Here is a 26,767-nt window from a genome sequence, read left to right on the forward strand (position 1 = left end):
TCAAGTTTGATTATCTTCAGCTTGGCCTAGAAAAACGAGTAGGGTTTGGAGAGGTAAAGGGCAAGAGCAAACATTAACAAAGTAACGCTCTGAAACCAGAAAAATTATTTTAATTTTTAGATAAAATTACTGTCAACAAATACAATCTCTCAAGCATCAAATACAATGGCATCAAGAAAGTAATATAGCTTTAAATGAAGTTTAGTACAGTAGATGTTTGGATGCTGCAGCAAACCAGCAACGGCCTCAATTAATGGGTAAGTGTAAAAACAATTCTTTTCTAGTTCGAAGCAACTCTGTATGTCACTTTTTATAAAGTAAGTTAATTTACACATTTTAGCACATTGTGTAAAGAGAACTACCCTACAGTTGGGGGTGGTTCATGTTAATTTGAGTATTCACAGTATTATTGGTATAATATAATACATTTCTGCTTTCTAAAAATTTAAATTTTAGGGGAACATACCATATGTCATATATTTCTAATAATATGCTATCGAGTTGGAGAACACATTCTGTATTTAAAGTACTCGCTAGTTAGCAATTGGGAGAAAAGATCCTGCTCAAGTACTTCAATCACTCATCTCAAACATTTAAATAACGCCGAATTCTGACAGGTAGCCACAAGGGCAGACAGGTTCCCAAATAAACAACGTATACAAAGCAGGGAACAGTACTAAGTACTACCTTCTTCCAAGAACCAAATGCCCAGAGGAAGTGAAAAAAAATGACTTAAGTATAAGGCCAAATTATTATCAATGTTAGTATTCAAGTTTTGGATGACCTACATTAAAGGTACTAAGATGAAAAGCAAACAGAAGATTCCAGGTTTCCTGTTTCCACTCATATGTACCTAAACATCTAATAACCTGAGACAAGATACTGATGCTCCAGTGGGACCATTTCTCTAACTGCTCTTGACTAAGAATTATCAGGAAGACGAGAATTAAATGCTTAACTCATACGAATACTACTATCCTAAAATCCACATATTTTCTTTACAGGTGAATTTCATCTCTTTACTTCTCACTTTGTAATTTGGTAGAGTTGCTGTCAGCAACCATTACACAGACAGTAAGATACCAATCTTCTCCCATAACAGCACCTACACAAATCATCTCTACATAACACATCCTTTGGCAGATTCAGAATCAAGTGAATCACACTGTAACACATATACGAACATGTCTTTAAAATACCATGATGGCTTCTCAACGACACAGAACTAAGTGGTATATTCTCTTCCTGGGTGACTTGAGAAACCTAAAGGTATGAGTGAATTCATTCCCTATCAAAAACCCGAGAAATGAAAGTCATCTAAAAGTGCTTTTACCTGGCACCTGGGTGGCTCAGTCAGTTAAGCAACCTACTCTTGATTTTGGCTCAGGTCATGATCTCAGGGTTCCTGGGACTGAGCCCCACATTGGCCTCTGAGCTGACAGAACAGAGCCTACTTGGAATTCCCTCTCTCTCTTGCCCTCTCTCTCTCTGCCCCTACCCTGCTCACACACTCCCTCAGTCTCTCTCTTTCTCTCGAAATAAATAAACTTAAAAAATATATTTAAAAGTGCTTTCCCTTCAATTATCTTATTTATCCCACTAAAATATATATGCACATCATTCTTACTATAATCCTCATCTACTCATTCAAAATTTGAAGGGTAAACAGAAGAAAAATACAAATTAATCACTAGGTTCTGAACTACATTGGAGGGCATTCAAGACACATAGTAGGGAAAGTTATATGTGGTTTCTTATAATGCTATGCTATCGCTGAATTCAAGGGGTAGGGGTGCGAGAGGGTAAGCCAGGTAGCCTGGGAGAAAAGGTACTCCTTTCCATCATCAGCAAGGGCATGGAGATGTAATAGAGCACAGCACTTTGAGGGAACGGAAAGTAGTCTGCGAATCTCGAGAACATGCCATGGTCTCTTTCAGATTTAACATTTTATGAATTTTAGGCGCTGCGGACTATTTGCTCTCAAGAGCTCTCTTTACCTCACAACAGGTAATGCAGATGCAGAACTGTCCGTACTTCCCCTGTTCCTTACCTGCCCCGGGGCAACATCCACTCTGGGGGTTGGTATCGTGGGGAAGTGTGTGTGTCAACAATGGGAGAGGCTGCTACTTTATAACTGCACTGTGTTTAAGATAGATGCCTGAAGATGGAAGAAACCAGCCTTTTGGTAGACAGAATCAAACTATGCCTTCAAAATCTCGGGCTGTAATTTCTCATTTACAAATGCTTATCCGGTGTACTTTATAAAGATCACGTACATGTTCAAGCAAAACAAAACAGAAACAGACCCAGAGACACAGAGGACAAACTGATGGCTGCTAGAAGGAAGGGGGCTGAGGCAGATGAACGAAGCAGGTGAAGGGGGTTACAGGGTACAAGGCTATGTTATGTACACCATAGGGAAGATAGTCAATAATATTGTAATAACTTTGTATGGTGACAGACGCTAACTAGACTTCTTGTGGTGACCATTTCAGAATGTCTGTAAATACTGAATTACTAGGTTGCATACCTGAAGTTAATACAGTATTGTATTATGATTATTCTTCAATGGAGGATTTTTAAAAAGAACACATACATGGGATTAAAATAAACCAAAATACCTACACACAACATCTGATGGGGGAAAGAACTTGGGAAGTGAAGAATTTTCAAGTAGACTGAAACAGAATAAACACCACTGAGCACAAGAGATTGCATCTTGTGTGTGATAATGACTCTGTAAAGGGCAATGACGATGGGAACATTCAATCCGTATTACCTAAAAATAGCAACAAAAATTTTTCTTTTCCCAATGCACAGAGGGAATAGGCAATTTCATTCTTGAATGTGTTACTTAAACATGTATGAGTTCCCAAAAGGACACACCACATCAACATAATCAGAGATAGATCAACGTAGAAAAAGGGATTTGTGCCTGTGGAGAGGAGCTGCTTGGCGACAAGGAAATAAGGAAAACAGTTCAGAGTAAGACAAAGATTGAATGTTTTTGGAAAATACTTTTACCATATGGTTTGAAGCCACCTACATACACTAAAAAAAAAAAAATACTACAAACTAGAAGGGCGCTCAAAATGAAATGAAATATTAATGGAAATGTTTATCTGAGAGTAACCAGACAGAGCTTTTTAAGGAATTTTCCTACTTGTGAACATTTTGTACCATTACGTTGAGAAACCTTTTGAAGGAAAGTAAACTCTCTCCATTTTTCCAAGTCTACAGACAGGAAAAGGAAGTAACCACCTAATCTAGGTGAATCCTCTCTGCCAACTGGCAGCCAATAATACCATCAGGTCAAATAGTAGTGGCTCTCAGGGAAATGTAGTTGCATGGAATGAGCAAAAGTACAGAAAAGCAAGGTAAATCTGAACAGGATACTCCCAGTCCAAGCTGTATGCCACTTCCCACATCCCTCTTTTGATACTACTGAAGCAGACCAGAACAGATTAGACAGATTTCTGTGGGAAACGTACAGCTATGAAAAAGGTATATTTACCTAACAATATTTTACCACAAATCTCCTCCATACCAAGGCAGAAACAGGTGAAAACAAAATAGCCTTAGACATTTGCAAGTCCCCGATCTGGCAATTTTTTCTCCCTAGAATGAGATTTTTAGTTAGTAATGTTAACAATCTGGTATCGATCCCCACCAGTCTAACCCTACTGACTACAACGGAGTATTCAACAAGGCTATTCGTATTATACACAGATATGGGAAAAGAGAAGCTACCTAGTTATGGTTCTTTTGTTTTGCCATCAAAGAATGCTTGCTTCTCAACTATGCTAAGGTTCTGTTACGCAGTTCAATAATCCAACTGAAATACTCATAACACCCAACTCAATACCATAATTGCCCCAGAACTTAGGAGCTCACGGGAAAACAGAAATGGTGGAGTCTTCCCTCCACCACCAGGTTAAAACATTTCACTTCCTGTTTCAGCGTAGGGAAGTGACATATCTCATTTACAAGTCATACAAACTACAGATTCAATTTGTAAAAAGGCACTCAATGTGGTTAAATCCTGTATTAGTCTACTTGGGCTGCCATAACAAACTACCACAGACCAGGCGGCTTAAACAATAGAAATTTATTTTCTCATGGTTCTGGGGACTGGAAAGTACAAGATCGAGGTTCCAGAGGGTTGTTTCTGGTGAGAGCTCTTGCTGGCCTGCAGAGGACTGTTTTGTACTCACTTGGCCTTTTCTCTGAGCATTCAGAAACAGTGAGAATTAGCATCTCTTCTTATAAAGACACTAACCCCATTGGATCAGGGGCCCACCCTTATGACTTCATTTAACCTTAATTATCTCGTTACAGGCCCTATCTCCAAATACCATCAGAGTGGAGGTTAGGGCTTCAACATATTGATTTTGTGGGGCCACAATTCAGTCCATAGCAACCCCCTACAAGAGCTTGAGCACATAGTTCAAAGTTTATATAATTATCTAAGGTTGTTAGCTGAAAGAAATTTTAAGAGGTTGCCTATTTCCTCTTCATTGTACAGGTGAAAAACAAAAGTGATCCAGGGAGACTAAGTGCAGAGTCACCTTGCTAGTTAGTTGTAAAATCTGGCTAGTACTCCAAATTTTCTTACTTGTGCAGGAAAACAAAACTGTGAGTAGCAAGGCTAGATGTCTTCTAATATCCTGGAGAATAAGAAATTCTTAGGAATATGACAGAGGTAAACATGTAAGCACAAATCTCATTCTCCTCCTTCCAGGAAAGGAGAGATTAGCTAAGATATCAGGACAAACTAGAAATGCTGGATCAGCCCAGAAACACTAGATACAGTTTACAAGCTTCTATACTATTCCCATTAGAAGCCCATAGCAAAACCTACTATTTTATCTTTGGGGGGGTCTCCCAGCACCCTTTCTGACTCCCTCTCAACCTCTTTCCTTCATTTTTTTCCTACTGTCTAGCCACCCTGGATCAAAGTCAAGTGTTCTAATATCTACAAATTTCTGCCAGGTCAAAATTCCCGCCATATGAAAATTTCCATTTACCACTGGTTAGCAACTACCAAGCTAGGTATTGATCTGTTTAATTCATATTACTTAATAAGGCTTTTAAATGAATGAATGAATCATTAATGGATGAATGAGGCTTAACTCTTCCAGATAATCTGAAATTCAAATTAAGAAACCCTGAAAGGAGAACAGTAGGAGGCAGTAAATGGGGGTGGGAGGGCGAGCGGAGAAGGTAAGGTTCCAATACATCTTACACTTTTCTCCTTCTCACCAATCCTTTACTGCAGATAAGGAAAAAACACCAAATCATCATTGCAGCCTTATACAATACTCCTCTCTCTCCAACTTCTGTAAATAGCCTGTATCCCGTGGGGCTCAGGAAAATAAGGAGACCCTACATAAACAGACAGCATGGGTTAGTAGAGAAGACCACAAATATCTGAAAATGGGAATTGGGAATTACCAACCTGTCAGTACTTTGCCTGGTGTTCCCAGAAATTCTATCATGACAGCATTATATCCCTCCCTCGTTTTTATAATGCTAATTTAACTGGCAAATGCCAGAGGAAGAGAGACAGCCTGAAGTCTTACAGATGACCGGGAAGGTTGAATGGTGTGTGTGTGTGTGTGTGTGTGTGTGTGTGTGTGTGTGTGTGTGTGTGTGTCTTATAAATCAAGTGTAATGATCACCAGCAAACAACTAGCCAAATCACAAGCATCCTTTAAGGGATTAGATTGATTCTGCCAAATTCCTACCTGAAAGAAACATTTCTTCCTTTTAGCAAGACCAAATCAATGATTTTCAATAAACATAAAAAAATTCAATCTCAGGGGCGCCTGGGTGGCTCAATCGGTTAAGTGTCCGACTTTGGCTGGGGTCATGATCTTGTGGTTCACGGGTTCGAGCCCCGCGTCGGGCTCTGTGCTGACAGCTCAGAGCCTAGAGCCTGCTTTGTGGATTCTGTCTCCCTCTCTCTCTGCCCCTCCCTTGCTCGTACTCTGTCTCTCTCTCTCTCTCAAAAATAAATAAAACATTAAAAAAAAAGTTAAAAGACAAATTCAGTCTCAGACTTGATACACTGAGATAGCCTGTCTTATTTTTTAGGGCCCCAAATTAGATGAGAAGGTCTGCCTGCATTGGAAAAAAAAAACACTAAATTTACACATATTTTCTAGTCTTAGTTTATACTGCAGTGAGTATTAAACTTAATATAGGTAGCATCTTAAGGATGAGGCTCATAAACTCATAAAATAAACTTTAAATGACAAATTGCTATAGATTTCCAAAGTGAAATAATTTATATTCAGAATTCCTGTTCTGAAGCAATTTGCTCAAAGAGCTTTAAGGGGAGAGACTCTGCCTTTACTATGAAAAGAATTAATTATTTTAATATAAAACAGACCAGGCAAAAAAAGACCCTCTAATGAAGTCTTATGTATTCTAAACTCAATATAAGCAAAACTAAGAGAGCTAGGAGAACTGGATTCAGGGGTTTTAGAATGCTTTGATACAGTCAACTTTTATTTTTTATGCCAATTAAAAACTTTTATGGAACTGTATTTGGTACCAAATGTTTGGTTCCATTTTATAACTCGTATGGTGGGTGGTTAGGGAATACTTAATACTTCAAACAATGAAAACAACTAAAGGTTTTTTGTTTTGTTTTGTTTTTCACCTGTATCTTAACTTCCCAGCTAATGATCTAGCTTCTCTACCATCTTGTCTTATCCTCAGAACCCACTCAATTACCAGAAACAGACAGGAAATAAATAGGCTGAAAGATTTAAACACTAATATAAAAAGGGCTGTAAAGTAATCTATCTAGCTCCTTCATTCTAGATTTCCATCTTGTTTCCCATTCCAAGGAGATCCAGTGTAATCTGTCAGGTTCATAAGACCTGCAATAAATCTGTGATGTAGTTGTTTATGAAGTTTTTGGGGTTTAGAAAGGTTAACTGTTTTGATTTCAAGGTCCTTGAATTGGATTACTTGCTCCTTTGAGAGAAAAGAGCTGGAGAGACTCAGCTTATTGTAGCAGGAATTCTGCAAGCCCTTCTCATTTTAGGGGTTAGAAGAAAGGCAGGATCTAGGGGCAAAGCACTCAACTGAGACCATATTTTGTATCAGGGCTGCTTAGGTTGCCTTTACCTTCCCCTGTCCCCTCCCCTCTTTTACCTTGCAGGAAAGAGTTCAACCTTGCAAGAACCTCTATTTTGAAATGCCCAAGAGGGTGAGGGTTTGTTTTTTTTTTTCTTTTTAACATGGAATTGACATCCTCACTTCCAAAGTGCTTTCTAAAAAATCACCTTTATTTCTACTTCCCACCAAAGTAGAACTTCTATACTATAAAAGCACCCATTTCAAATGTAAAATTCAATGAATTTTGACAAATGTGTACATACACATAACCTAAAGTGCAATTAAATTACAGAACATTTCCATCACCTCTAAAAGTTCCCTTGTGCCTCTCTGCAATAAAGTCCCTCTCCACACTCCTGGACTCTGGCAAACACTAACCTGCTTTCAGTCCCTATAGTTTTGCCTTTTCCATAATTTCATATAAATGGAATAATCCAACATGCACTCTCTTGGGTCTAGCTTCTTCCACTTAAAATAATGCTTTTGACATTCATGCATGTGTTTGGTCCTTTTTATTGCTGAGTAGTATTCCACTGAATAGATATACCACAATTTGGATATGGCTGATGGATATTTGGTTTGCTTACAGTTTGGGGCTATCATGTATAAAGCTTCTATGATAATATCTACATTCAAATTTGTGTGGGAACGTAAGTTTTCATTCCTCTCAGGTAACTACCTATAAAGAGAATTGCTGGGCTATAAGTAGGTGTATGTTTTACCTTTATAAGAAACGACCAAACTATTTAAATAGCCAAGTGGCTGTACCAATTTCCAGTGGCCATACCAACTACACTTCCTACCAGCATTGTAGGAGTGTGCAAGTTGCTACACATCCTCACCAACACTCGGTATTTTTTTTAATTCAAGTTAATGTGTGAGGGGATATCTCATTGTGGTTTTAATTTGCAATTCTCTGACAACTAAGGATACTGAACATCTCTTCAAATGCTTACTATTCATTCACATATTTTCTTTTGGGAAGTGCTTGTTTAACTTCATTGACTCATTTTAAAAAAAAATTTTAATGTTTATTTCTGAGAGAGAGACAGGTGAGGGGCAGAGAGAGAGGCAGACACAGAATGTGAAGCAGGCTCCAGGCTCAGAGCTGTCAGCGCAGAGCCCAACGTGAGTCTCGAACTCATGAGCCATGAGAACATGACCTGAGCCAGAGTCAGGAAGCTTAACTGACTGAGCCACCCAGGCACCTCTGACTCATTTTTAAATTAAATTGGATTGTCTTCTTTTTACAGGAGTTGTAGGTTTTTAAAAAGTATGTTTTGGATACCAAGCTTTATCACAAATGTCTATTACAAACATATTTTCCTCATCTGTGGTTTGCCGTTTAATTTTCTTAATGGTATCTTTTGAAGAGCACACAATTTTAATTTAGTTTAACTTAATGGATTTTTGTTTACTGGTTCATGTTTTGTGTCTGATAGAGGAATCTTTATCCAAAAGTCATGGAGATTTTATCCTATTCTCTTCTAGAAGTTTGGTGATTTCAGCTTTTACATTTAGGTTTATGATCCATTATGAGTTATTTTTTGTGTATACTGTGAGGTTCATTTTTTAAATTTGTTAATATTTGGTGGTGGGTTTTTGTGTGTATAAACATAAGGAATACTGGTCTGTGGTTTTCTTTTCTTGTAATAGCTTTCTCAGTTTTTGATATCATGGTGATGCCAACTTCATAGAATGAGCTGGGAAGAATTTTGTCCTCCTCTATTTTCTACAAGTTTGGTTTGTTCCTTAAATATCTGATAGAATTCACATTAAAGTCATTGGAGCTTAGATTTTAATTATGGGATGATTTTTAATTACAAACTCGACTTCTTTAATAGATAATAAGGCCATTCAGGTTTTCTAGTTCTATTTGAGTCAATTTTGGTAATTTGTATCCTTTAAGGAATTCTTCCATTTCATCTAAGTTGTAGAATTTATTGGCATAAACTTATTCACAACATTCCTTTATCCTTTTCATGTCTGTAGGATCTATAGTGATGTCTATTCTTCCCTTCCTGATATTAGTAATTTGTGCTTTTATCTTTTTCGTATCAGTCTAGCCACAGGTTTATCAATTTTATCGATCTTTTCAAACAGCTAGCTATTGGTTTCATGGATTTTTCTCTATTGTTAATATTTTATTTCATTGATTTCTACTCTTCTAATATTTTATTCCTTTTATGGTTTAATTTGCTCCTCATTTTCTTGCTTCTTAAGGTGGATTATTAGATTATTGATTTTAGATCTTATTTTAAAGCTATATATTTCCCAATAAGCACTGTGCAAGCTACATCCTACAAATTTTAATGTTGTGTTTTATCATTCAGTTCAAAATATTTTCTACTTTCTTTTATAATTTCTTCCTTGATCCATGGTTTATTTAGGGTGTACTGTGTAATTTCCTAATATTTGCGAATTTCCCAGCTATCCCTTTGGTAGTGACTTCTCATTTAATTCCATTTTGGTCAGAAAATATACTTTGTATTATTTCAGTTTTTCTGAATAGACTGAGGCTTGTTTTATGGCCCAGAATGTGGTCTATTTTAGTAAATGCACTATGTGAATCTGAAAAGAAAATGTATTCTGGTAGTTTTAGCTCCAGTGTTTCATAAATGTCAATTAGGTACAGTTGATTAGGTATAGTAGTGTTGGTCAGGTTTTCTAACTCCTCACTGATTTTTTTTTTTTTTTTTGGTCTACATATTCTATCAATTACTGAGTTAAGGGCACTGAAATATCCAAATCTAATTGTAGATTTGTGTATTTATACTTTCAGTTGTATCTTTTTTTTTTTCCTTCATGTCTTTTGAAGCTTTGTTAGGAGCACACATATTTAGTATTGTGCTGTGTTCTTGATGAACTCACCACTTTACCATGATGAAATGTCCCTCCTTCTCCCTGGTAAAACTGCTTGTCGTGAGGTCTAATTTGTCTCATATTGACACAGTCACTCCAACTTTCTTATAACTAGCATTTGCATATCTTTTTTCCATCTGTTTGTTTTAACCTGTGTCTTTAATCGTAAAGTTGGTTTCTTATAGATAATACATAGTTGGGTCTTGCATTTTGCATAAATATTTGAGCTACTTATATTTAATGTAACTTTGAAATGATTGTGTTTAAGTCTACCATATTTATATTTTTGTTTTTACATTCCCCATCTTTTCCTTGCTCTTTTAACATAAGGACCTTAGCAGCATACTTCCATTTCATTCCTTCCATCCCTTGGGACTATTATCATATCTTTTAGATCTATATACCTTATAAATAAATTCCACAACAGATTATTAATTTTGCTTTAAACAATCACTTAACTTTTAAAGACATTTTAAAATGAGGGAAAAAATCTTTATTTAATTACCCCACACTTACTGCACTTATCTGGCACTCTTCATTACTCTGTAGAGATCCAGATTGCCATCTGGAATCATTTTCCTTCATCCTGGAGAACCTCCCTTAATATTTCTTGTAGTTCAGGTCTGCTGGTGACAATTCTTTCAGTTTTTGTTTGTCTGAAAAAAATATATTTCACCTTCGTTTCTTTTTGCTTTAATTTTTTATTTTCATTGGAGACAGGAGTTGAGGTTGACAGTACTTTTGTTCTTTTAGCACCTTACAGATGTCCTTCCACTGTCTTCTTGCTTGCATTGTTTCTGATGAGGTATACAGGATCTCTTATCTTTGTTCTCCTGTATGTAACATGTCTCTTTTTTCCCTCTTCTTTTCAAATGCTCCCTCTAACACTTGTTTTCAGCACTCAATTATAATAGTCTTAGTGTGGTTTCCTTTGTGGTTACCCCACTTAGAGTTCATTGAGCTTCTTGGATCTGTGGGAGTATTTTAGCCATCATTTCTTCAACTATTTTTTTATACCTATCCTTCTCTCCCCTTTCCTTCTGGAAATCCAATTACATGTATACTAGTCTACTTGACATTGTCCCACAGTTTGCTGAAACTCTTTTTCTTTGTTTTTTTTTTTCCATCGTCTGTTTTAGATTGGATAAGTTCTATTGTTAGGTCTTCAAATTCATTGATCATTTCTTCCAGAGTGCAATCTAATCTGCTATTCATCCAGTGACTTTCTCATTTCATATACTATACTTTTCAGCTTTAGAATTTCTATTTCGTTCTTTATAGGTCTTCAATTTCTTTCCTCATTATATTCAAGCTTTTCTTTCAATTGTTGAACATAGTTTCATAGCGGTTTTAAATTCCTCATCTGCTAATTCTATAACCAGCATTTTCAGTTCTGTTACTATTGACTGACTTCTTCCTGATTATGGGTCACATTTTTAGTGCTTCTTGGACTGTCTAATAATTTTGGGGATATCTGATATTATAATCATTATATTTTTGAGTGTTTTGATTTTACTGTCTTGCTTCAAAGAAATGAAGTTTGTTTTGTCATGCATCTAAATTATTTGTAGCTAATTATTTTTCAAAGCTTGGCTTGAAGTTTTGTTAGTTTGGGTTCTGAGTACCCTTTACTTTAGGGCTAACATTCACCCTATTACTAACGTATGACCTTCCTGGGGTCTCTGTTTAATACTCTGGGTGTTCAACAAGGTCTCCTACCTCTTGCTGTAAGAATTCAAATATTTCTTGGTCCTGTATGAGCTCCAGTAAATTTTCAACTTCTAGCTCCTGAGCAATTGTTTTTTGCCCAGCCCCATGGTGGTTCTCCCAACACATGCACAAATTCATATTCAGCCAAAGATAAAGGGAACATTTATGCAGATTTCTGGAGCTATTTCTGAGTGGGCCCCCACCCCCAGTCCTCTGCTCTACAAATTCCTGCCACCTAGACCTCCCGGAGTTGTATCTCTGTCTCATCAATTCAACAACACTGCAGGCTCTGCTTGGGTTCCCTCTTACAATGCTATGGTCCAGAAACTGCCTGTAGGGAAAAAGCCAGAGTGACTGTAGGGTTCATTTCATTTGTTCCCTTTTTCTCAGTTCTGTGGTACCTGTTGCCCAACATCTGAGAACAGTTGTTTAATATCTTCTGTCCAGTTCCTGGTGGTTTACAGGGTACGTGAGGCAGAAGGGAACAAGTGTTATACCAGTTACAACTTCTTGCACTGAAGTGGAACTCCCAAAGCCTTTTATTGTTTTAATTTTTTAAATAATGTTTACTTATGAGAGGAGTGTGCACACGTGCGCATGTGAGGAGAGGAGCAGAGAGAGAGAGAGAGAGAGAGAGAGAGGGAGAGGGAGAGAGACAGAAGATCCAAAGCAGGCTTCAAGCTGATGTAGCAAAGAGCCCGATGTGGGGCTCGAACTCACGAGCCATGAGATCATGACATGAGCCGAAGTCCAATGCTTAACTGACTAAGCCACCCAGGTGCCCCCGAAGACTTTTAAAACTGAGTCACTTTAAGGGTCAAACTCTGTGATAGGCTTCACATATTAAATGTGGAAAAAAGCCTCCCACAAATAAAGTCCACAGTAAACAGGAAAATGGATTGGGAAGCAGAAAGTAAAAGGGACAGATCTCTTCAGCTATGACAGGTGGTGAACTCTTAGAAGAATATGAAGTGACTCAACCAATTTCAGGGGCAACGCACTGCTCGGAACCAAAAGGTTACAGATGTCAATCTTAAAAAAATATCAACTCAAGAGCTCTAAAATCCAGAGTAATGAAATAAAAAAAAAAATCAAGACAGTCAGGTTGAAACTGAACTTGACGCAAGTGTCAGTTAACAGTCACACTGGTATTTCTAAGTCGATGCCAAAAATAGCTCGCTCCTCTTATTCTCCCTCCATACAAGTTAAAATGGAAAAAAAAAAGTAAATGCAATCTGAACAGCCTTATTTACAACACCTAAAAAGTCTTGAGGAAGTTTTTAATAATCACGAATGATGTCTGATGTATGTTTGTTTTGTTATTGCTATATTCGCAGGGCTATTTTTTCAGCTATGATGATTTAAACAATTTAGTGGCACAGCTATTTACCTCACTACTGTACTAGATAACACAAAGTTTATCATAGTCTTAACAGTACAACTCTTGCAATCACAAAGCCATACCTATAGAAGGGCAGTCACCTAAGAACAAGGAACTCAAATATGCCAACTTCTTTTATGGTGGAGCAAACAGAAAAATCATGTGGTGTGTGCCATGAAATTACATCAAAAATTATTTTACAACCAACACATCAGGCAACATCATGATAGCTCGATGTTCAAAAAGGAAATCGAGCCAGCTTCTAGTTTGGGAGGCGCAAAATAACGGAAGGTTTCACAGAAAATTAGGATAGCAGTACGGGAGCCAGGGCAGAGCCTGTGAGAAAAAAAGCAAAATCCATGAATGGTACTGGCTGAGAAACCAAGGTAATAAGGTAGTGAAATGAGAAGAATAATTGTTGACCTTCTTGCCTTACACTTCTCTTTAGGTAGTCCTATAGAACTGCCTACTTCAAAGCCTAGAACTTTGTAAACAAATGAAACAGAAGCTAAACAAAGGGACCAAACTCCCTGGGAAGATAAGAAGGAACACAGCAGCCCTACCAAAGAGAGCCAGTACAACAACTTCCTCTGTATATTTAAATACTCTGGTTTAAAAAGCCTCCAGCTGAACTTCTAGGTACATGGAAGACTACAGATTAGCCAAAGGTGGTGCACAGGGTCTGGAAATGATGGTGACCTACTCAGCCTCATTACAGCAATACAAGAAAGAAAGATTTGCCACCTGCGTGAGCCACTGAACATGCTCATCTCTGAAAGCTAATTTTTCCCCTTGAGCCTACCTAGTCCTCTTCTTTAAAACCAGCAAAAATACCCCAAGCCTTTGCTTTTCAGATCAATATGACAGATATAAAGTATTTTATTCGAGCTGTCTCTACTTCCAGATCTAAAAATCACCTATGGAACCTCACGCTCAATCCAGTGTTTCTATATAGCTGTAGAACCAAAGACCAGGGAAAATGTAATTTCTCATCGGGCTTACCTCTCCCACCCCTTCTTGACATTAAACACTAACCAAATTTCCAGTTAAAGATGCAGATCTCTGGACTCTACATGTCTCCACTGATTACTGCTAGACTGATGAAAAATCTTTTTATCTGAAAACAGTTCTTCAGTGACCAGCTTAATGCTTTCAAACTCGCCCAGCGTCTTTCCTCATTCTGCCAATGTAAACATGCCACAGAAGCACCTCTTCTTTAAAGAAATGAAACCGAGGGGCGCCTGGGTGGTTCAGTCGGTTAAGCAACCGACTTTGGCTCAGGTCATGATCTCACAGTCCGTGAGGGTCCGTGAGGGTCCATGAGTTCAAGCCCTGCGTTGGGATCAGAACCTGGAGCCTGCTTTAGATTCTGTGTCTCCCTCTCTCTCTGCCCACCCCCACCCCCCCGCCGTTCATGCTCTGTCTCTGTCTCAAAAATAAACAAACATTAAAAAAAATTTTTTTAATTTAAAGAAATGAAACCGAGCAATGGCAACATTATTGTAATTAGCTATAAGGAACAGTTAATCACTTAAATCCAAGTTATCTATAGGAATACATTTCTCATTTTGTAGCGTACGACAACAAAATTGCCGAATGACTGTTCTACTTATAATGAAATAGTTCTCATATGGACTACAAAATTACATAATATACGCGCCTAGCCCAATGCATGATTCCCTAAAAGGCAGCTCTCTTTTCACCCCAAATATGAGAGGATCAATTTGAATTAGAGACATCCAGGGGCACCTGGGTGGCTCAGTCGATTAAGACTCTAACTTCGGCTCAGGTCATGATCTCGCGGTTTGTGAGTTCGAGCCCAGCATCGGGTTCTGTGCTGACCACTCGGAGCCTGGAGCCTGCTTCAAATTCTGTGTCTCCTTCTCTTCTGCCCCTCCCCGACTTGTGCTTTGTCTCTCTATCAAAAATAAACATTAAAAAAAATCTTTATGAATTAGAGACATCTGGATTATAGAGTTTCCAATGAAACAAATGTAGTTTTATTACTTCGGGGTAGCTCCTACTTAACTGCCCATCCCCTCCTTGTCTAAGGTGGTGTTTAATAAGGAAGGTAAATAATTCAACCAATGAGAATAACTGTTAATGAGTACATCAACTATCTGTATGTAAATGGAAGTTCTTTTATACCTAGAACAAAGCCAACCTTCATTCCATCCAGCCCACATGAACGATCATCAATTCCAAATATGGAAAAGGAAAATGTGATTGCAAGACAAATCAATAAGATTTCTATGGAGCTTTAAAAAATAATTTCAAAGCATAACAGGAAAACGAACTCTGACTACCTACGAATGAGACAATTAGATTAAAAATTTTAAATCACAACTGTATAAAGGAATAAAAGCCAGATAAAAAGCAGTATTTTGCAAGTGATCATGACAATATGTATGTGGTTATATATGTGCGCGCGCGTGCACACACACACACACTACTAAAAATAGCTAACTTTTACCAAGCATTTATTATGTGGCAGGTCTTTCTCAAGTGTTTACATGTGAGAATTCTTTGAAATCCCTACCATAACCCTATGAGGAAGATACTAGTATTACCCTCCATTTTACAGATAAACTGGGGATCAGAGGGGGCAATTAACTTGTCAGTAGTTCCGTAGCTACTAAGTGGTGGGGTCAGGATTTGGAGCCTGGTATTGTGGTGTGGCCCCAGGGCCACCTCTGTTTATCCCATTCTATGAATGTGTGTGTATTGTTTGATATAAACCACCCGAAAAATAGTATTCCAACTGGGAACTGAATTACTGGCTTTAAAGAGGAACACCTGGAAACTAGCACAAGCATAAATACAATTGTTGACACTGTGTATACCATAAAAATTAAAAGAAACAGAAGGTTCAAACATGAAACACTAGAAAGAAGAAGTGCTGTAAAGATGAAAATCTGCGAAGAATTATGTCATGATCATATAAATGGACTGGGTATTAAAAAAAGCATCACACTGAAAGGATCAAAACACTTCTATAACATTTTTTAATTAGTACAAATGTAAGGCATGTTCACTATAAGAACATGTTGAAGAATATGGAAAAGTAGAAAGGAGAAAATAAAAATCACACATAATCTCAAACCCAAAGAAAATGAAAATTTACATTTCCTGATAGTCATTTTCTATGAAAATGGGTTCACATAGCTAATGCCATACTGTATATTTTCGGATAGTTTGTTTTTCAACTGAATTACATGAACATTATCTTACATGCTTAAGATTCTTCAAAAATATTTTAATGGCTCCATGATATTTCATCATATGGGTGTACCATAATCTAGACAATCATTTCCTTCTTGTTAAAACTGTAGGGAACATCTCTGTGCATTAAAGTTTATCCAGATCTGGGGCGCCTGGGTGGCGCAGTCGGTTAAGCATCCGACTTCAGCCAGGTCACGATCTCGCGGTCCGTTAGTTCGAGCCCCGCGTCAGGCTCTGGGCTGATGGCTCAGAGCCTGGAGCCTGTTTCCGATTCTGTGTCTCCCTCTCTCTCTGCCCCTCCCCCGTTCATGCTCTGTCTCTCTTTGTCCCAAAAATAAATGTTGAAAAAAAAATTTTTTTAAAGTTTATCCAGATCTTAGATTTATTAAGGATAAGGTGGTTTTTTTAAGAACATAATTACCAGATCAAAGTGTATGAACATTTTTTAAAGCTCTTGATGCATTTTATCAAATTGCTTTCCAGAACGACAGTGCCACTTAAAAAAATTTTGACTTCATTGAGTTAAAACTTCAAGAATATTTATTTACAACCAGCATTTATGAATCATTTTAATTGGTGGCAGCTGCTTTAAATGTTCTCATTGTTAAACCAGTAAAACACCACAATGGAAACAGACTGTCTTAATTTAAGGTCAAACGGCAGTTATAGTTTAAAAATTAAACTCAAGTATATTTGCCTCATGGTAAGAATGGCCTCCTTCCAACTTGCAGACTCCCTGTTCTTCAAAACTTTTGAAACACTTATGTCCAAAAAAAAAACCCAAAAACTTATTCTACAGTCTTATGCCATAAAACAAGAAGCATCTGAGGAGGCTGCTTTTTCATACCGTTTTCTTCTTTTTTTTTCTTTTTTTTTAACGTTTATTTTTCATAGACAGAGACAGAGCACAAGTGGGGGAGGGGCAAAGAGAGAGGGAGACACAGAATCTGAAGCAGGCTCCAGGCTCCTAGCTGTCAGCACAGAGCCTGATGAGGGGCTCAAACTCACAAACTGTGAGATCATGACCTGAGGCAAAATCAGATGCTTAACTGACTGAGCCACCCAGGTGCCCCTATACTGTGTTTGCTTAAACAGAGCACAGTTGAAAAATATTTAAAAATCTATCTATTTTCAATGTTTTCATGTAACACCCTATAAAGGCAAAACATTACATTTAAAATATAAAAGATGAACACAACTCTCCAAGTGTTTGTTGTGAGACTGCTTCTCCCGGAGGTGTTTTATACCTCAATGGCCTTCCTCTACCATCTGTCTTTAAGTACTTGGCCATGTGCTTACAGTCCAGCTCTACCAGGGTTACTCACAACCATACACAAAAGCAAGGTCTTAGTCTGAAGAATGAAAAGGAGAAACTGCTAAGGGGTGTCAGAGGCAATATTCCTTTCTGAGGCCATTTTTCAAATAACTGATTCTTTCAGACAGTCTACCGGGGGTCACTGGTAACTATTACAATCTCATGGTTTGAGCAAAAATTTTAAGGTGTTTTCTTTTTCTTCACAGTGCATGCCACTATTTGTTTCCTGTCGACCTACTAGACTGTAAGCTCCAAGGGGGCACTTTGTCTTTTGCATGGCTGTATCCCTAGCCCCTGGCACACAGTAAGGGCTAAATATATGTTTGGTGAATCAAGGAAATAATTTAAAAGATCTAATGAGGATCACACTAAAAGGGACTGTTGTGGGTCTGAGCCCCACAAATATGTTTTCAAGTGTGTTGTGGGCCTCTAACCGTGACACACAGAATTGATACCAAAGGCATGAACAGCTTTCTTGGGCCTCTACATAGAGTTTAAAACTCATACTTTAGAGAGAAATCGTAGGAAGATAAATGTCTCAGGGATAAAATCAGGAGGAAACCTAAGACATGTTTTATTCTTAGAATTCTAGTGATCGGATAAATCATGTACTAGGACCTCAGAGTTCCAATCAGTGTGGTATAATAGGATAAAAGTGCTGGAAGAGGGTGGGGAGGGCATAGAAATAGTGATGGGATGTCCAAAGACACAGGGCCGAGGTTCAACTCCACCATCCATTAATCTAAAGGCCTGGAAGGACTCATCCAATTCCCTCAGCTTTAGACAAGGATATGCAGCATAGGGACGAGTGTGCTGTCTGCTTGATGGACTGCCACGGGAATCCAAAGACACTAGCCCTGTAAAAGGTCCTGAAGCTGCCAAGTATGATAATGCTGTAACAATAAAGGTATAATTATTGTTATCATTTTGACCAATGAGACCTCTATTAAGTAGCCCCTCAATAACTGTTAAATCCCTTCTTTGGATACCTAGGAGAGGCAGGGATACTTGAGTATTATAATTTAGTGTGATAATTTGCTACAGTAAGTATTATAATTTCACAGGTGGCTCGTGAATGGACTCCATTTCTTGGGAAATGTGAGATTCTGGTGCTGACAGGTGCACCATGAGGGACTGCGCCTTGCTCAGTCAAGTGGTTCAGGACTTTAAGAACATTTAGGAGGGAAGTAAGAGCCGACATGCAGGGAGAGCATACTAGGGGCAAACAGGAATAAAATAGCATTTTACTCTTCACAAGGACACTGTTTTCAACAGGCATTTACAGATGAGAAAACAGGCTGAGAGGCTGGTTTACTTAAGCCTAAGACACTGCTAGAATGGGGCAGACCTGACATTATCACCCAGGGCTATCTGACTCCAAAGCCACAGAAAAGGTTTATCGTCTTCAGATAAAAGTGAGCTTATGCACCATTTCCTTTTTGTGTTATTTCAGTCATTCTTGTGGTTGATATATGGGCTAACAAAAAAATGCTGCTCCACTCTATACCATCAGGAACCAGATAAACAGTAAGAAATTCTGAATACGCAGGGAAAGGGTGATTCTCAATCTGGGGAGAAGTAGTTACATCTGGCCCCTAGGTGCAGGTGGGTATTCCTGCACTGGATGACTGTTTTAAAGGATTTCTTAGGTAAACTCAGGATATCCTCAGCAACCAGAAAAGTCAATTTCCAGTATTCCCCATATGATAAACAACCTCGGGTTCAGGGATTTTATAGAGAGGTGACTAAGGAAGTCTGTTATCCCCAAAAGAAATGCTCTGCCTGAAAATACGCACAGAAATACCTGGTAAGAGTCCCTTTACTTCTATAGGAACAGAATACCAGAGGAAATGTTTAATCAAAACAGAGCAAAACTGGATATCAAGGAAATGGTTCCAGAGGCAGAAGGTTCTAAGCAAAAGCTAGTTAAATCTTGGGGCACCTGGGTGGCTCAGTTAAGCATCTGACTTCGGCTCAGGTCATGATCTTGTGTTTGTGGGTTTGAGCCCCACATCGGGCTCTGTGCTGACAGCTCAGAGCGAGGAGACTGCTCTGTGTCTCCCTCTCTCTCTGCCTCCCCCACTCCTCAAAAATAAATAAAAACATTAAAAAAAAAAAAGCTAGTTAAAAATTGACAGGGCATATCCAGAGCAAAAAACAAAACAAAAACACACAAAAAACACAAAACACACACACACACACACACACACACACAACAAACATGGTAAATCATCCAATTTCAGGGCTAAAAATCTAGAGCAAGAGATAAGGAGAGCTGGGAGCATAGTCATGGTCAAATGCCTAGAATTTTTCCAGGTTTGGTCAACAACTAGAAGCAAGGTTTGGTTTTGTGTTGCTCTGTTAGCCTTTTGGAAAGCAGAAAGCATCCTCTTAGACCACAAGAATCTGGGAGTTCTCGTTAAAGAAACCCAGCATCGGGGTAGCGAGGGAGTTGTGTGGATTCCTATACTGCCACTCCTTTCCGAGCAAATCTGCCAACTGGCAAATAAGGCAGAATCCTAAAATGTCACTAATCGTTACAAGGTGAAGGCAGTGACCATGAATGGTAGGTTCACAGGCCCAATCCTTGGTATATATTCTTCCCAAGCCATCGGATACCAAGGAATGTGACCTAGGTGGAGCCAGAAGACAAAATTAGCCTACCCTTCAAATTCCTCTGACCCCTGTATCTTTATTGGGTATTGGTGGGGGGAGGCTGAGGTGAAGAGGAGGGAAACAGTCATAGAGCAAGTATGGAATCGAGCTTGAGCAAGGCCACAGAAAGTGCCCAAGGAATGCACTGCCCAGAGGTCAGTCTGGAATTCGTGGGGTTCTCCCAGGGTGGTCATCACCAGTGCCAGCAACAGAGGTTGGAGCTGAGAAAACCAATGCTGAAAGCCATAGCAAACTCTTCACATCCTTTAAGTCTTAGATTAAACAGGACTTTCTCAAAATGACTTTCTCACAACCTACGTAGAGGAGAGCAACTGTTACTGTGTTGAACCCTGTTTACTTACTCCCAATAAAATTAGTCATCTGTTTCCCCCACTAGACTATAAGCCTAATGAGAACAAAGACCCTGTCTGCCATTTCTGTTATTATATTCCCAGTGCTTAGCACAGTGCCTAGGACAGAGTAAATGCCAAATAATAATTTGTTTAATAAAAAGCAGCCTATTACAATGATCCTCTAAGTGTGTTCCCTGGACCTCCAGCATTGAGGTCACCTGGGAACTAGCTGGAGGTTCCAATTCTCAGGCCCCACCCCAGACTTACTGAATCAGGAGCTCTGGGAGTGAGGCCAGCAATCTGCATTTTTACAAGCCATCCAGGTGATTTTTGTGCATGCTCAAGTTTGAGGACCACTGCTATATAAGAAGAATGTATAAAAATTCAACTATCAAGAGTACAGAAATATACATTTCCTGGTAGTGGGAAGTATAAAGGTAGAGGTTCTTTTCTAACATGGGGTTGGAATGCTTGGCCAGGTCATCCACAATTCTGAGTCTGGTATGCACACAACTAATATTTTATCTGGAATGTAGCAAGGATTTCCAAATAGAGGCTACTAAGGAGAGATCTTGGACAGCTTACTTAACTTCTCTAAGCATGTTTCCTTATCTGTGAGGAAGGACTAAGGCCATCCTCACAGGTTGTAAGGATAAAGTGAGATTAAAAAAAAATACTCAAGTTCTAGTACACAGCAAACACTCAATAAATGGTAGTGGTGCTTCTTCTTAATCTGTTTTGGAGGCCTGTGAAGATGAGCATCTCCCAGGCACAGTTTTCAACCTCCAAGAATGCCCTGGAAAGAATGAAAAGCGTGTTATTTCCCCAAAGGGTAGCACCTAAATGCTACAATACAAGTAGCTTCGTGAGAGTGTAAGGATACACCATTTGCTGGACTCCAGAGGAAAGAGAGTCCACAGGGAAAGAGGTAAATTAACTCCTGAAGGGTTAAAGTAAGGGAAGGAAACAAGATGGGAACAGAACTAGCAACTGCTAGCAGTGGGTGAAAACCGCTGGCGGTAAAAATGATAGAGCTGAAAGAACAAGATTATGCTGTGATGGACTCTTCTCATTTGGCAAGAAGGAAGTCCTTTACGTCTGGCATCTATATTTTTCACACGAAAAATTGGTACAGTCTAATGAATATGACCATACTTGTGGACACAATGGGCCAAACTGAAATCAGGGCTGCCCCAGGAAATCCAGAATATATAGGTAACTGTCTGGAAATGGTCTATTTTTAAAAGAACCCAATACCCGTATGGCTCAAGAACTGCACAGAATTTCACAATACCCTCATACAGTCTCTGGTTATGACTCACCCTGAATGATGAAGGCTGTATGGGCACATGACCCCTAAAAACTTAGAAGCATGTATGAGAAGTTACTTAGGGTCATCTTTTCTTTCTTTCCATTCTACCAGATCCTTTTGGTTTTATAAATTCATTGGCCAAAATCTGGAGACCTTAGTAAAAGATCATCAGGTTTATCTCAAGTATCCTAGAAAAGCTACTAATGCATTTTAATACCAGTTCAAGAGTTCTGTTTGGAATATTTCATTGTCTTTGATGGTAAGAAGGGATACAAGGCCCTTCAATACTGAATCATGTTCATGAGTTAGCAGTTTCTTGAGATCCAAATGGATAGCCAAGCAGCATTTTAGAACCATTGGTTATAAAAACAAGGCTGGTTAGAAAAGTCAAGGGCCTCACTGCCAGTGATTCCCTCAATTATGAGACCTGCTGCTTTCAAGTCAGTCACAGGTAGGTGAGTTTGAACAATCTAATCTACCTTTTTGTGAAAGTAGCAGGTTTAAGAAAGATAAGAGAATTCTATCTACTAGAATTTCCAAGTAGGATGTCAAAAGAGGGGGATGAAGGATAAGCCACCTCTTCCTGTTCTGTCAATTTTCCTTCTGGGAATGCTCTTCCCACATAGAAATCAAAATGCAGAGACACCCTAACTGTGCAGGCATCTGATGTGCCTGAGACTGAGGAGGCCTTGTTTTACCAGAGGATCTCCCACTTCAGCAAAATGGCTATGTCTGCAGACCTAGCTGAGTAAGAATTTCAAATCGTTCTGGTTTCCTCTCCAACCCTGGAAAAGAGAGGCCACCTTGTTGTTGGGAGTTGGAAAGAACACAAACGACCATCAATTAGCAGGACTAGATCTAATTTCAATCTGGAGCCGGTTACACCTCCTTAGGTAACCCAGGGCTCCATGGTTTCCTGAGTACCATCCTTCTGAGGAAGAAATTAGCATGTATACTGCTGCTCAGAATTCCTCCCCTCAACCAGTTCTTGTATCTTGATCTTCCAAGTTACTAGTTTACCTGACACTGTGTAGTACAGGTTAGGGCTGGGTATACTATGCCCTTGGAGGACAGAGTCTGTTGTCTGGAGGCACGTCAGAATTAGGTTTTGGGGGCATACAGTTGTCTGGATTAAGAGAGACTACGAAGAAAGCTAAGAGGTTTTCCTTGCCCCATTCTTTCTCAATAGAAGGTGGGGGCCATCCCACAGGGAGAAGCAAGATAAGAAGCCAAAGTACACTTGATAGGGTCAATTTAGTGCAACAAACCATTATGAAGCACCTTCTCTACTATATGCTATGCACTAGGGATCAGAAATGAAAAAGACCAACCCGACTCGTCAGAAGCTTAGAGTTTGTTAAATGAAGGAGAGAAACACATAAATAGAATTTAATATAAAACAGCAAATGATAAGAAATAGCTATGAATGAGAAGTGATGGGGCACAGAAGAAGGCCACTTAATGTGGGAGTTCAGGGAAGCAAGAAAGTATTGGACCATGATGGGGGAAATTACTTTAGCTCAAGATCTGTGGCTTGTAGCCACCAGATAGTACACATCAAAGGTAGAGTAAAAGGAAGGGAGAAGGCTAGAAAGCTCCTGGTCAGGGCTGAAGGAGCACCACTGCTTCTGGACTTCTTTAGTTGACTAAGATTCTGACAGCGGGGAGACTTCTCTCAGCACAATGTCCACTCACCCATCCATCTGCACATATACCCTTACAAAAGACTTTTTGATTTGGTGGAGAAACAGGAAAGAAGAGTGGGTGTAAAACACTCAGCAGGGTGTATGCCACAGAAATGCCCAGCAAACATCACTGTTCTTGATTTCTCCTCCCAAGCTCTACCAGAATTTCAGGAATCAGATTGTGCACTCTCAGGAGTTGAGAAAAAACTAGAGATCTCCAAAGTATAGCTGGAGGAAAAAATACAGACCTTACTCTTCAGGGCCTCAACAGTGTATGGCTGACAGAACTCTTCAAAATCCATTGGGCAATGGCATTGCCCTTCTCTTTGGATGAACAGTGTGAGCCTAACATGAACCTCTAGATCACCACCCACGTTATTCGGTAAAAAGCCAACCTATACCATTTCATTCCTGCACCACTATTTGCACCTACTCTTTCATCTCAAACCTAACTTCACAGCAAATCTTTATGTAAACCAGAGTCCTAAGCTAACCTACTCCAATCTTCTCTTCAACAATGAATCTGTTTTCAAATGTGACCATTCTTTCACTCTGGTTCAACCACACAACTCCTATGCCTGTATTTCCCAATAAGTCAAAAAATCAAGTCAAAATGAATGAACAGATGCTTTAATTCCAAGCCTCCCCCCACCCACCTATGATTCAAGATTTCTCAAACATCTTCATTTCCTGATAGTTCCCAGAACAAAACTACTCAATCAACTCTGTTTATGATTTTCACCGATTAGAATAGGTAGTCCATTCCCCCCAAATAAAATTCCACATCCCTATGATTTCAAACATAATTCAAAATCTTCAATGAATTAGGGGCACCTGAGCGACTCAGTCAGTAGAGTGAGTACCTGACTCTTGATCTCAGGGTCATGAGTTTAAGCCCCACACTGGGAGTGAAGCCTACTTAAAAAAAAAAAAAAAACCCACCTGTGAATTCAAAATCCTTCCCTAATAAGTCAGTCCATCAACTTTAGTATGACTAATATGCCTCCGCCATTCTCACGTATAATCATGAATACCCAACTCCCAAATATCCACATGTGACCATATCCCTTCTTTTCACATACTGGCTTAGGATATATATGCCCACTGTGGTAAATGTGCTAGATGGAGCATGACAGGGAAGGGACATATAGACAGCTTACAAAAAATGTGGGAAAAAGTCAAGAAAAAGGGGCAACGAAGTCACTATTTTGCACTATTTGCATTAAAGTCCCTTTCAGAAGCAGGGATAATGAGGGGTGATTACATATATATGTAAAATGTAATTACGTCCATTTATATTAAAAGTTGAAATATACCCCCTAGCTACGGAAATAGCCACCTGCTTAATTACGTAGAAAAGATGGTTTACTTATGTATGTCTCGGCGAAAAGCAAGTTGGTAAATTATTATAAGTATACTAGTAGTTTATAGGCCAAGATTAATATGAAATGTGTGTGCGCATAAACCCACATACTTACAAGGTAAACGTGCCCACCTGTTCATCCCTGTAAGAAATCTTGCCAAACCAAGCTATTCTTTATACTCCTATTAGTCTGCAGTAAATTGTCAAATACACAGATGGCACTCAAGTGGTGGCTGACAGTGATCTTCAATACTAGCTGAATGGGAACCTATCCAGCCACGTGCAGTAGGAAATTAATCTTTAATCATAAAAACACTCAAGAAAAGGATCCTGCATGTTACAGCATTCTTATAATTGTACTGGAAGATATACTGTAATTTACTTAGTATAGCCAAGAATTTATAGAACCATGATTCAGAGTTGCACACAATCTGATTTTAGCACTAAAGCTGAAAATTAAAACCTACTGGAATCAATCCAACTTGCTTTATTTCCTGGAATACAGGTAAAAACCCAGTATAGTTAACGTCAGGATAACAGAGCGTCTAAATAACAATGCTCTTTCTCATAATGAACGCACAGTAGTTTGTTGATTCAGTTACATAAAAAATTATTTACAGCAAATCAAGGAAAACCAATGTTTTCTTCAATTATCTTCCAGTAACAGTCACTCCCTGTAATGAAAAAATATTTGTGTGCTGCTGGCAAAGCAGTTGATAATTCTCTCAGTTGATAATTCGCTGTGAACTTCAGATCCGAAGACATTCCCCTCCCCAGTTTTATTTGGCACACCCCCAAGGCTTACCTCCCTAAATTTATACACAAGCAAACATAACTACGATAGATGTCAAGTCCATTTATTGCCTATGCCATGGACATAATCTTCAGAATCCAGTGATTCTGCAAATACTGTTATCTATTTTAACTTGTCACTTGTTGAAGGTTTATGCCAATTAGGTTGTATGGCTGGTCTGCTGATTTTATTTAGTTACACTGTTTATATAAAGTCTACACAATACAAGATGATTTAATAATACATTTCCGTTCTTCTTTGTGTGTTCATAGAAGCACTGATATGTACACGTATGGCTCCAATGATGGAAGTTTTAATGAAATATTAATGTAATTAACATTGCCTGAAATATTTCTGGCACTTAACAGTAATGAAAAGGCCAGTGGTGAAAACAGGCGATTTTCATTCTAAACCAATGGCATAGGAAGTTAAGACCTGATGAAATTAGGTATTTTTAGGGGATAAGGTTTATGCAACTTCTCAAAATTGTACTTATTAAACATAAGCGTATAAAATAGGTTCTTTGTTAAGAGAGCTTTAAAAATAAACTCTTTTATCTATAACAGCATATATTTCCTTTGTACCCATTATGAGTTCTTTAAAAAGCCGTTATCAGGGATTATTCTCATTGCTATTTTTTAACATTCAGTGGAACCAGACAGAACCTAATAACCTGCTTATAATTTCTCAAGGAGTGCAGCTACTCTATTTTCTTCCTTTCAATATTATAATGCCTTTATGTTTTTGAAATTGCAGTACCCCATTATTAGTTGGCTGACTTCATGACACACTCTTTTTCTCTCCTACAAATGTGGGATGTGTAGGTATTTTAATTCAAAATAATTTGGGTTTAAAACTTTTATGACACCTTCTGCAGTACCAAGAGGCAGATTAAAAAATCACCTGTTAACTTCCTTGGCTTAAGAAAAATTTTTAACAAAAATTTGCTCAACACTTTTATATAAAACAATATTCCATCTAGGTG

The 26,767-nt window shown here is 38.6% G+C and overlaps 1 protein-coding gene across 2 annotated transcripts in view; it reads right to left on the reverse strand.

Moving 5' to 3' along the window:
• The window catches only part of AMMECR1 (AMMECR nuclear protein 1), a 112,059-nt gene that overhangs the window by 61,292 nt on the left and 24,000 nt on the right, over window positions 1-26,767 (reverse strand). The gene's annotated exons all lie outside the window — the stretch shown is intronic.

Source organism: Acinonyx jubatus, chromosome X, assembly GCF_027475565.1.
Source record: "Acinonyx jubatus isolate Ajub_Pintada_27869175 chromosome X, VMU_Ajub_asm_v1.0, whole genome shotgun sequence".
NCBI classification, from domain to species: domain Eukaryota; kingdom Metazoa; phylum Chordata; class Mammalia; order Carnivora; family Felidae; genus Acinonyx; species Acinonyx jubatus.